General features: G+C 43.4%; 1 pseudogene; it reads left to right on the top strand.

The window, feature by feature from the left end:
* Positions 1-2,582: 2,582 nt before the first annotated feature.
* LOC140709491 (large ribosomal subunit protein uL11-like) lies at positions 2,583-4,283 on the top strand (annotated as a pseudogene).
* Positions 4,284-8,696: the final 4,413 nt, after the last annotated feature.

The following is an 8,696-nucleotide window of genomic DNA, read 5'->3' on the forward strand; positions in this document are numbered from 1 at the left end:
ATAAAAGAGCTGGTGCCTGGTAAAACTGAGGTTGGTAAGCCAACACCGGTTGATGTCAGCACCAACACTCTTGGCCAATATGTTATATAAATTCCCGGCATAGAGGCAAGTCTAATAGTTTAGCAGATGTAAACTCTAAGCTTTAATCAAGTATTGATTGCATGCTATCAGATAATATACAATCAAGAAATGATGCCACAGCAAATTCAGCATATGAATCAAATGTACACATTAATTAAAGCAGCACAAGCAAAGATGGCTGAATAGGAACAGCTCCAGTCTGCAGCTCACAGCGTGATCAACACAGAAGATGGGTGATTTCTGCATTTCCAACTGAGGTACCTGGTTCATCTCATTGGGACCGGTTCCCAAGGAGGGCAAGCCGAAGCAGGGCGGGGCATCACCTCACCCCGGAAGTGCAAGGGATCAGTGGATTTCCCTTTCCTAGCCAAAGGAAGCCATGATAGTACTGGGAAAATTGGGACACTCCCACCTTAATACTGTGCTTTTCCAATGGTCTTAGCAAACAGCATACCAGGAGATTATATCCTGTGCCTGGCTCAGCAGGTCCCACGCCCACCCACAGAGCCTTGCTCACTGCTAGCTCAGCAGTCCAAGATCTAACTGAGAGGAGGCAGCCTGGCTGCCGGTGGGGGGTTGTCTGCCATTGCTGAGGCGTGAGTAGGTAAACAAAGCGGACTGGAAGTTCCAACTGGGTGGAGCCCACCACAGCTCAACGAGGCCTGCCCTGCCTGCCTCTGTAGACTCCACCTCTGGGGGCAGGGCATAGCTGAACAAAAGGCTGCAGAAACTTCTGCAGACTTAAATGTTCCTGTCTGATAGCTCTGAAGAGAACAGTGGTTCTCCCGGCACAGTGTTTGAGCTCTGAGAATGGATAGACTGTCTCCTCAAGTGGGTCCCTGACCCCCATGTAGCCTAACTGGGAGACACCTCCCAGGAGGGACTGACTGACACCTCACAGCCGGGTGCCCCTCTGAGACGAAGCTTCCAGAGGAAGGATAAGGCAGCAATATTTTCTGTTCTGCAATATTTGCTGTTCTGCAGTCTCCGCTGGTGATACCCAGGCAACCAGTGTCTGGAGTGGACCTCCAGCAAACTCCAACAGACCTGCAGCTGAGGGACCTGACTCTTAGAAGGAAAACAAACAAACAGAAAGGAATAGCATCAACATCAACATAAAGGACATCCATACCAAAACCACATCTGTAGGTCACTAGCATCAAAGACCAAAGTTAGATAAAACTACAAAGATGGGGAGAAACCAGAGCAGAAAAGCTGAAAATTCTAAAAACCAGAGCACCACTTTGCCTCCAAAGGATCGCAGCTCCTCGCCAGTAACGGAACAAAGCTGGATGGAGAATGACTTCGATGAGTTGACAGAAGTAGGCTTCAGAAGGTCAGTAATAAACTTCTCTGAGCTAAAGGAGGATGTTTGAATCCCATCGCAAGGAAGCTAAAAACCTTGAAAAAAGATTAGATGAATGGCTAACTAGAATAAACAGTGTAGAGAAGACTTTCCTAAATGACCTGATGCAGCTGAAAACCACGGCACGAGAATGACGTGACACATGTACAAGCTTCAATAGTCGATTCAATCAACTGGAAGAAAGGGTATCAGTGATTGAAGATCAAATGAATGAAATGAAGGGAAAAGAGAAGTTAAGAGAAAAAAGAGTAAAAAGAAATGAACAAAGCCTCTATGAAATATCGGACTATGTGAAAAGACCAAATCTACATTTGATTGGTGTACCTGAAAGTGACGGGGAGAATGGAACCAAGCTGGAAAACACTCTTCAGGATATTATCCAGGAGAACTTCCCCAACCGAGCAAGGCAGGCCAACATTCAAATTCAGGAAATACACAGAACACTGCAAAGATACTCCTTGAGAAGATCAACCCCAAGACACCTAATTGTCAGATTCACCAAGGTTGAAATGAAGGAAAAAATGTTTAGGGCAGCCAGAGAGAAAGTTTGTGTTACCCACAATGGGAAGCCCATCAGACTAATGATGGGCCTCTCGGCAGAAAATCTACAAGCCAGAAGAGAGTGAGGGCCAATATTCAACATTCTCAAAAAAAAGAATTTTCAACCCAGAATTTCATATCCAGTCAAACTAAGCTTCATAAGTGAAGGAGAAATAAAATCCTTTACAGACAAGCAAATACTGAGAGATTCTGTCACCACCAGGCCTGCCTTACAAGAGCTCCTGAAGGAAGCACTAAACAGGGAAAGGAACAACCAGTACAAGCCACCGCAAAAACATGCCAAATTGTAAAGACCATCGATGCTAGGAAGAAACTGCATCAAGTAACAGGCAAAATACCCAGCTAACATCATGATGACAGGATCAAATTCACACATAACAATACTAACCTTAAATGTAAATGGGCTAAATATCCCAATTAAAAGACATATACTGGCAAATTGGATAAAGCGCCAAGACCCATCAGTGTGCTGTATTCAGGAGACCCATCTCATGTGCAAAGACACATATAGGCTCAAAATAAAGGGGTGGAGGAAGATCTACCAAGCAAATGGAAAGCAAAAAAAAAAAAAAAAAAAAGGCAGGGGTTACAATCCTGGTCTCTGATAAAACAGACTTTAAACCAACAAAGATCAAAAGAGACAAAGAAGGCCATTACATAATGGCAAAGGGATCAATTCAACAAGAAGAGCTAACTATCCTAAATATATATGCACCCAATACAGGAGCACCCAGATTCATAAAGCAAATACTCAGAGACCTACAAAGATACTTAGACTCCCACACAATAATAGGAGACTTTCTCTCAGCTTTCGGCTCAGAGGAGGCCAAGGTGCAACTTTCTTCGGTCGTTCTGAATCCGGGTTCATCCGACACCAGCTGCCTCCACCATGCCACTGAAGTTCGACCCCAGCGAGATCGAAGTCATAAACCTGAGGGGCACCGGAGATGAAGTCGGTGCCACTTCTGCACTGGTCCCACAATCGGCCCCCTGGGTCTGTCTCCAAAAAATGTTGGTGATGACATTGCCAAGGCAACGAGTGACTGGAAGGGCCTGAGGATTATAGTGAAACTGACCATTCAGAACAGACAGGCCAAGATTGAGGTGGTGCTTTCTGCCTCTGTCCTGATCATCAAAGCCCTCAAGGAATCCCAAAGAGACAGAAAGAAACAGAAAAACATTAAACACAGTGGGAATATCACTTTTGATGAGATTGTCAACATTGCTCGACAGATGCAGCACCGATCCTTAGCCAGAGAACTCTCTGGAACCATTAAAGAGATCCTGGGGACTGCCCAGTCTGTGGGCTGTAATGTTGATGGCCACCACCCTCATGACATCATAGAATGACATCAACAGTGGTGCTGTGGAATGCCCAGCCAGTTAAGCACAAAGGAAAATATTTCAATAAAGGATCATTTGACAACTGGTGGAAAAAAAATAATAATGGGAGACTTTAACACCCCACTGTCAACATTAGACAGATCAATGAGACAGAAAGTTAACAAGGGTATCCAGGAATTGAACTCAGCTCTGCACCAAGCAGACCTAATAGACATCTACAGAACTCTCCACCCCAAATCAACAGAATATACATTTTTCTCAGCATGACATCGCACTTATTCCAAAATTGACCACATAGTTGGAAGTAAAGCACTCCTCAGCAAATGTAAAAGAACAGAAATCACAACAAACTCTCTCTCAGACCACAGTGCAATCAAATTAGAACTCAGGATTCAGAAACTCACTCAAAATCCCATAACTACATGGAAACTGAACAATCTGCTCCTGAATGACTACTGGGTAAATAATGAAATGAAGGCAGAAATAAAGATGTTCTTTGAAACCAGTGAGAACAAAGACACAACGTACCAGAATCTCTGGGACACATTTAAAGCAGTGTGTAGAGGGAAATGTATAGCACTAAATACCTACTAGAGAAAGCAGGAAAGATCTAAAATCGACACCCTAACATCACAATTAAAGAACTAGAGAAGCAAGAGCAAATTCAAAAGCTAGCAGAAGGCAAGAAATAACTAAGGTCAGAGCAGAATTGAAGGAGATAGAGACACAAAAAACCCTTCAAAAAAATCAATGAATCCAGGAGCTGTTTTTTTGAAAAGATCAACAAAATAGGTACACCACTAGCAAGACTAACAAAGAAGAAAAGAGAGAAGAATCAAATAGACGCAATAAAAAATGATAAAGGGGATATCACCACCGATCCCACAGAAATACAAACTATCATCAGAGAATACTATAAACAACTCTACGCAAATACACTAGAAAATCTAGAAGAAATGGATAAATTCCTGGACACATACGCCTTCCCAAGACTAAACCAGGAAGAAACTGAATCCCTGAATAGACCAATAACAGGCTCTGAAATTGAGGCAATCATTAATAGCCTACTGACCAAAAAAAGTCCAAGACCAGACAGATTCACAGCCGAATTCTACCAGAGGTACAAAGAGGAGCTGATACCATTCCTTCTGAAACCATTCCAATCAAGAGAAAAAGAGGAAATACTCCCTAACTCATTTTACGAGGCCAGCATCATCCTGATACCAAAGCCTGGCATAGACACAACAAAAAAAGAGAATTTTAGACAATATCCCTGATGAACATAGATGCAAAAATCCTCAGTAAAATACTGGCAAACCGAATCCAGCAGCACATCAAAAAGCTTATCCACCACAATCAAGTGGGCTTCATCCCTGGGATGCAAGGCTGGTTCAACATATGCAAATCAATAAATGTAATCCATCACATAAACAGAACCAAAGACAAAAACCACATGATTATCTCAATAGATGCAGAAAAGGCCTTCAACAAAATTCAACAGCCCTTCATGCTAAAAACTCTCAATAAACTCAGTATTCCTGGAACGTATCTCAAAATAATAAGAGCCATTTGTCATACTGAATGGGCAAAAACTGGAAGCATTCCCTTTGAAAACTGGCATAAGACAGGGATGCCCTCTCTCACCACTCCTATTCCACACAGTGTTGGAAGTTCTGACTAGGGCAATCAGGCAAGAGAAAGAAATAAAGGGTATTCGGTTAGAAAAAGAGGAAGCCAAATTGTCCCTGTTTGCAGATGACATGATTGTATATTTAGAAAACCCCACTGTCTCAGCCCAAAATCTCCTTAAGCTGATAAGCAACTTCAGCAAAGTCTCAGGATACAAATTCAATGTGCAAAAATCACAAGCGTTCCTATACACCAATAACAGACAATCAAACAGCCAAATCATGAGAGCACTCCCATTCACAATTGCTACAAAGAGAATAAAATACTTGGGAATCCAACTTACAAGGGATGTGAAGGACCTCTTCAAGGAGAACTACAAACCACTGCTCAATGAAATAAAAGAGGACACAAACAAATGGAAGAACATTCCATGCTCATGGATGGGAAGAATCAATAGTGTGAAAATGGCCATACTGCTCAAGGTAATTTACAGATTTAATGCCATCCCCATCAAGCTACCAATGACTTTCTTCACAGAATTGGAAAAAACTACTTTAAAGTTCATATGGAACCAAAAAAGAGCCTGCATTGCCAAGACAATCCTAAGCAAAAAGAACAAAGCTGGAGGCATCACGCTACCTGACTTCAAACTATACTACAAGGCTATAGTAGCCAAAACAGCATGGTACTGGTACCAAAACAGAGATATAGACCAACAGAACAGAACAGAGGCCTCAGAAATAACACCACACATCTACAACCATCTGATCTTTGACAAACCTGACAAAAACAAGAAATGAGGAAAGATTCCCTATTTATTTATTTATTTATTTATTTATTTATTTATTTATTTATTTTGAGACAGAGTCTCGCTGTGTCGCCCAGGCTGGAGCCCAGTGGCCGGATCTCAGCTCACTGCAAGCTCCGCCTCCTGGGCTCACGCCATTCTCCTGCCTCAGCCTCCCGAGTAGCTGGGACTACAGGCACCTGCCACCACGCCCGGCTAGTTTTTTGTATTTTTTAGTAGAGACGGGGTTTCACCATGTTAGCCAGGATGGTCTGGATCTCCTGACCTCGTGATCCGCCCGTCTCGGCCTCCCAAAGTGCTGGGATTACAGGCTTGAGCCACCGTGCCCGGCCAAGATTCCCTATTTAATAAATGCTGCTGGGAAAACTGGCTAGCCATATGTAGAAAGCTGAAACTGGATCCCTTCCTTACACCTTATACGAAAATTAATTTGAGATGGATTAAAGACTTAAATGTTAGACCTAAGACCATAAAAACCCCAGAAGAAAACCTAGGCAATACCATTCAAGACATAGGCATGGGCAAGGACTTCATGACTAAAATACTAAAAGCAATGGCAACAAAAGCCACAATAGACAAATGGGATCTAATTAAACTAAAGAGCTTCTGCACAGCAAAAGAAACTGCCATCAGAGTGGGCAGGCAACCTACAGAATGGGAGAAATTTTTTGCAATCTACCCATCTGACCTAGGGCTAATATCCAGAATCTACAAAGAACTTAAATTTACAAGAAAAAATCAAACAACCCCATCAAAAAGTGGGCAAAGGATATGAACAGACACTTTTCAAAAGAAGACATTTATGCAGCCAACAGACACATGAAAAAATGCTCATCATCACTGGTCATCAGAGAAATGCAAATCAAAACCACAATGAGATACCATCTCACACCAATTAGAATGGCGATCATAAAAAAGTCAGGGAACAACAGATGCTGGAAAGGATGTGGAGAAGTAGGAACACTTTTACACTGTTGGTGGTAGTGTAATCTAGTTCAACCATTGTAGAAGACAGTGGCAATTCCTCAAGGATCTAGAACTAGAAATACCATTAGAACCAGCCATCCCACTACTGGGTATACACCCAAAGGATCATAAATCATGCTACTATAAAGATACATGCACACGTATGTTTATTGTGGCACTATTCACAATAGCAAAGACTTGGAACCAACCCAAACGTCCATCAATGATAGACTGGATTAAGAAAATGTGGCACATATACACCATAGAATACTATGCAGCCATAAAAAAGGATGAATTCATGTCCTTTGTAGGGACATGGATGAAGCTGGAAACCATCATTCTGAGCAAACTATTGCAAGAACAAAAAACCAAACACCACATGTTGTCAGTCATAGGTGGGAATTGAACCATGAGAAGACTTGGACACAGGGTGGGGAACATCACACACTGGGGCCTGTTGTGAGTGGGGGGAGTGGGGAGGGATAGCATTAGGAGAAATACCTAATGTAAATGATGAATTAATGGGTGCAGCACACCAACATGGCACATGTACACATATGTAACAAACCTGCACTTTGTGCACATGCACCCTAAAACTTAAAAGTGTAATAAAAAAAACTATAGACAAATCTTATTCAATCTTGAGTTCAGACGCTAGTTATATCGGGTGTCATTCTAATATTCTGCTTTTGTTTATGTTTGAATTATTTATAATAATAAATGTTAATTGTATGTTACAGTGCATCAAAATGTGTTTGAGTAGTGGTGGTGATTGTGGGTAGCTCTTTCACTATAAAGAAAAATCGATACCCCCCCCCAAAAAAAAAAAAAGGCAGCGCAAGCTCGTTCAATGAACTCTTACCATCATTCATTCAGCCAACAAATATTTACTCAACATGAGGCTCAATTTCTAACTTTGTAGAAGGATCTTTTTTTCCATCCCTCTCCTAATTCTTACCATTTTACCAACTGGCTCAGCTCTCTTTTCAACAGTTACATTGTCCCCTCTTACAATGAGAATCTCATTTTGCCTTTAATAATCTGATTCATTTCAACGAAAGTGAAAGATTGTCGAGGAAAGCTCAATAAATGTTCAATTTGATGTTCATACCGAGTCCACCACCACACGTGAAACCTAATAGGGGTAAATAATCTCGACCACCTCTGAAGGGGTGGGTGATAAAAGCTTTCTGCGATCTCACCGGCTCAAGGGTCCTCTTTAATCTGAACTCATCTGGAGAACAACTGCCCTATGATGTTCTTATAAAATTACTTGTTTTCTGTGCTTAGAACTTGTCTCTGGGTAGAGTGTACGCGTCTCAAGGGCAAAGACTCAGTCTTGTTCGTTGACTTCACACATTACCAGCAAATAGCGTGAATCAATAGACCTTTAATTAATGGATGAAGAAATACATTAGCAGTTTGGGAGAAGGTCCTTGAAGGCAGCAAAGCGAGAAGAAGACGGGGGCGCTTGCGCACAAACAGCTGCTTCTGAGAACGAAAACTACGTAGTATTTCCGAGCCTCGGTGGCCTCTCAGGCTGCCCTTTAAAGAGACGTGTAGGAAGCCGGCTGCGGGGCAGCAGTGGGCGGAGCCACGACCCGAACGCCCGGAGACCGCACCAGGTGGAGGCGGTGTCTGCCGCACGCTGTCCTCTGACCACCAGGGGGAGCCCTGCGGCGCACTGCGCTCCGGGCCGCGCCGCCACGCTCTCTCGGCCCGCGCGCCCGCCGCGCACCACCCGTCGCCACGCCCGCCGAGGGCTGAGGGCCAGTCACTCGCGGGCCGGCGTCCCGCAGCCGATTCGCGCCCCGCCCCTGCCCCGCCGCGGGACGAGTAACGGTTACGAAGCACTTTCTCGGCCGCGATTTCTGCTTAGTCATTGTCTACCAGGAAACAGCTCCCTCAATTTGGAGTCAGCTCTCCCGCTGCGGCCGCAGT

This window comes from Chlorocebus sabaeus, chromosome 20 (genome assembly GCF_047675955.1).
Source record: "Chlorocebus sabaeus isolate Y175 chromosome 20, mChlSab1.0.hap1, whole genome shotgun sequence".
Classification (NCBI taxonomy): Eukaryota; Metazoa; Chordata; class Mammalia; order Primates; family Cercopithecidae; genus Chlorocebus; species Chlorocebus sabaeus.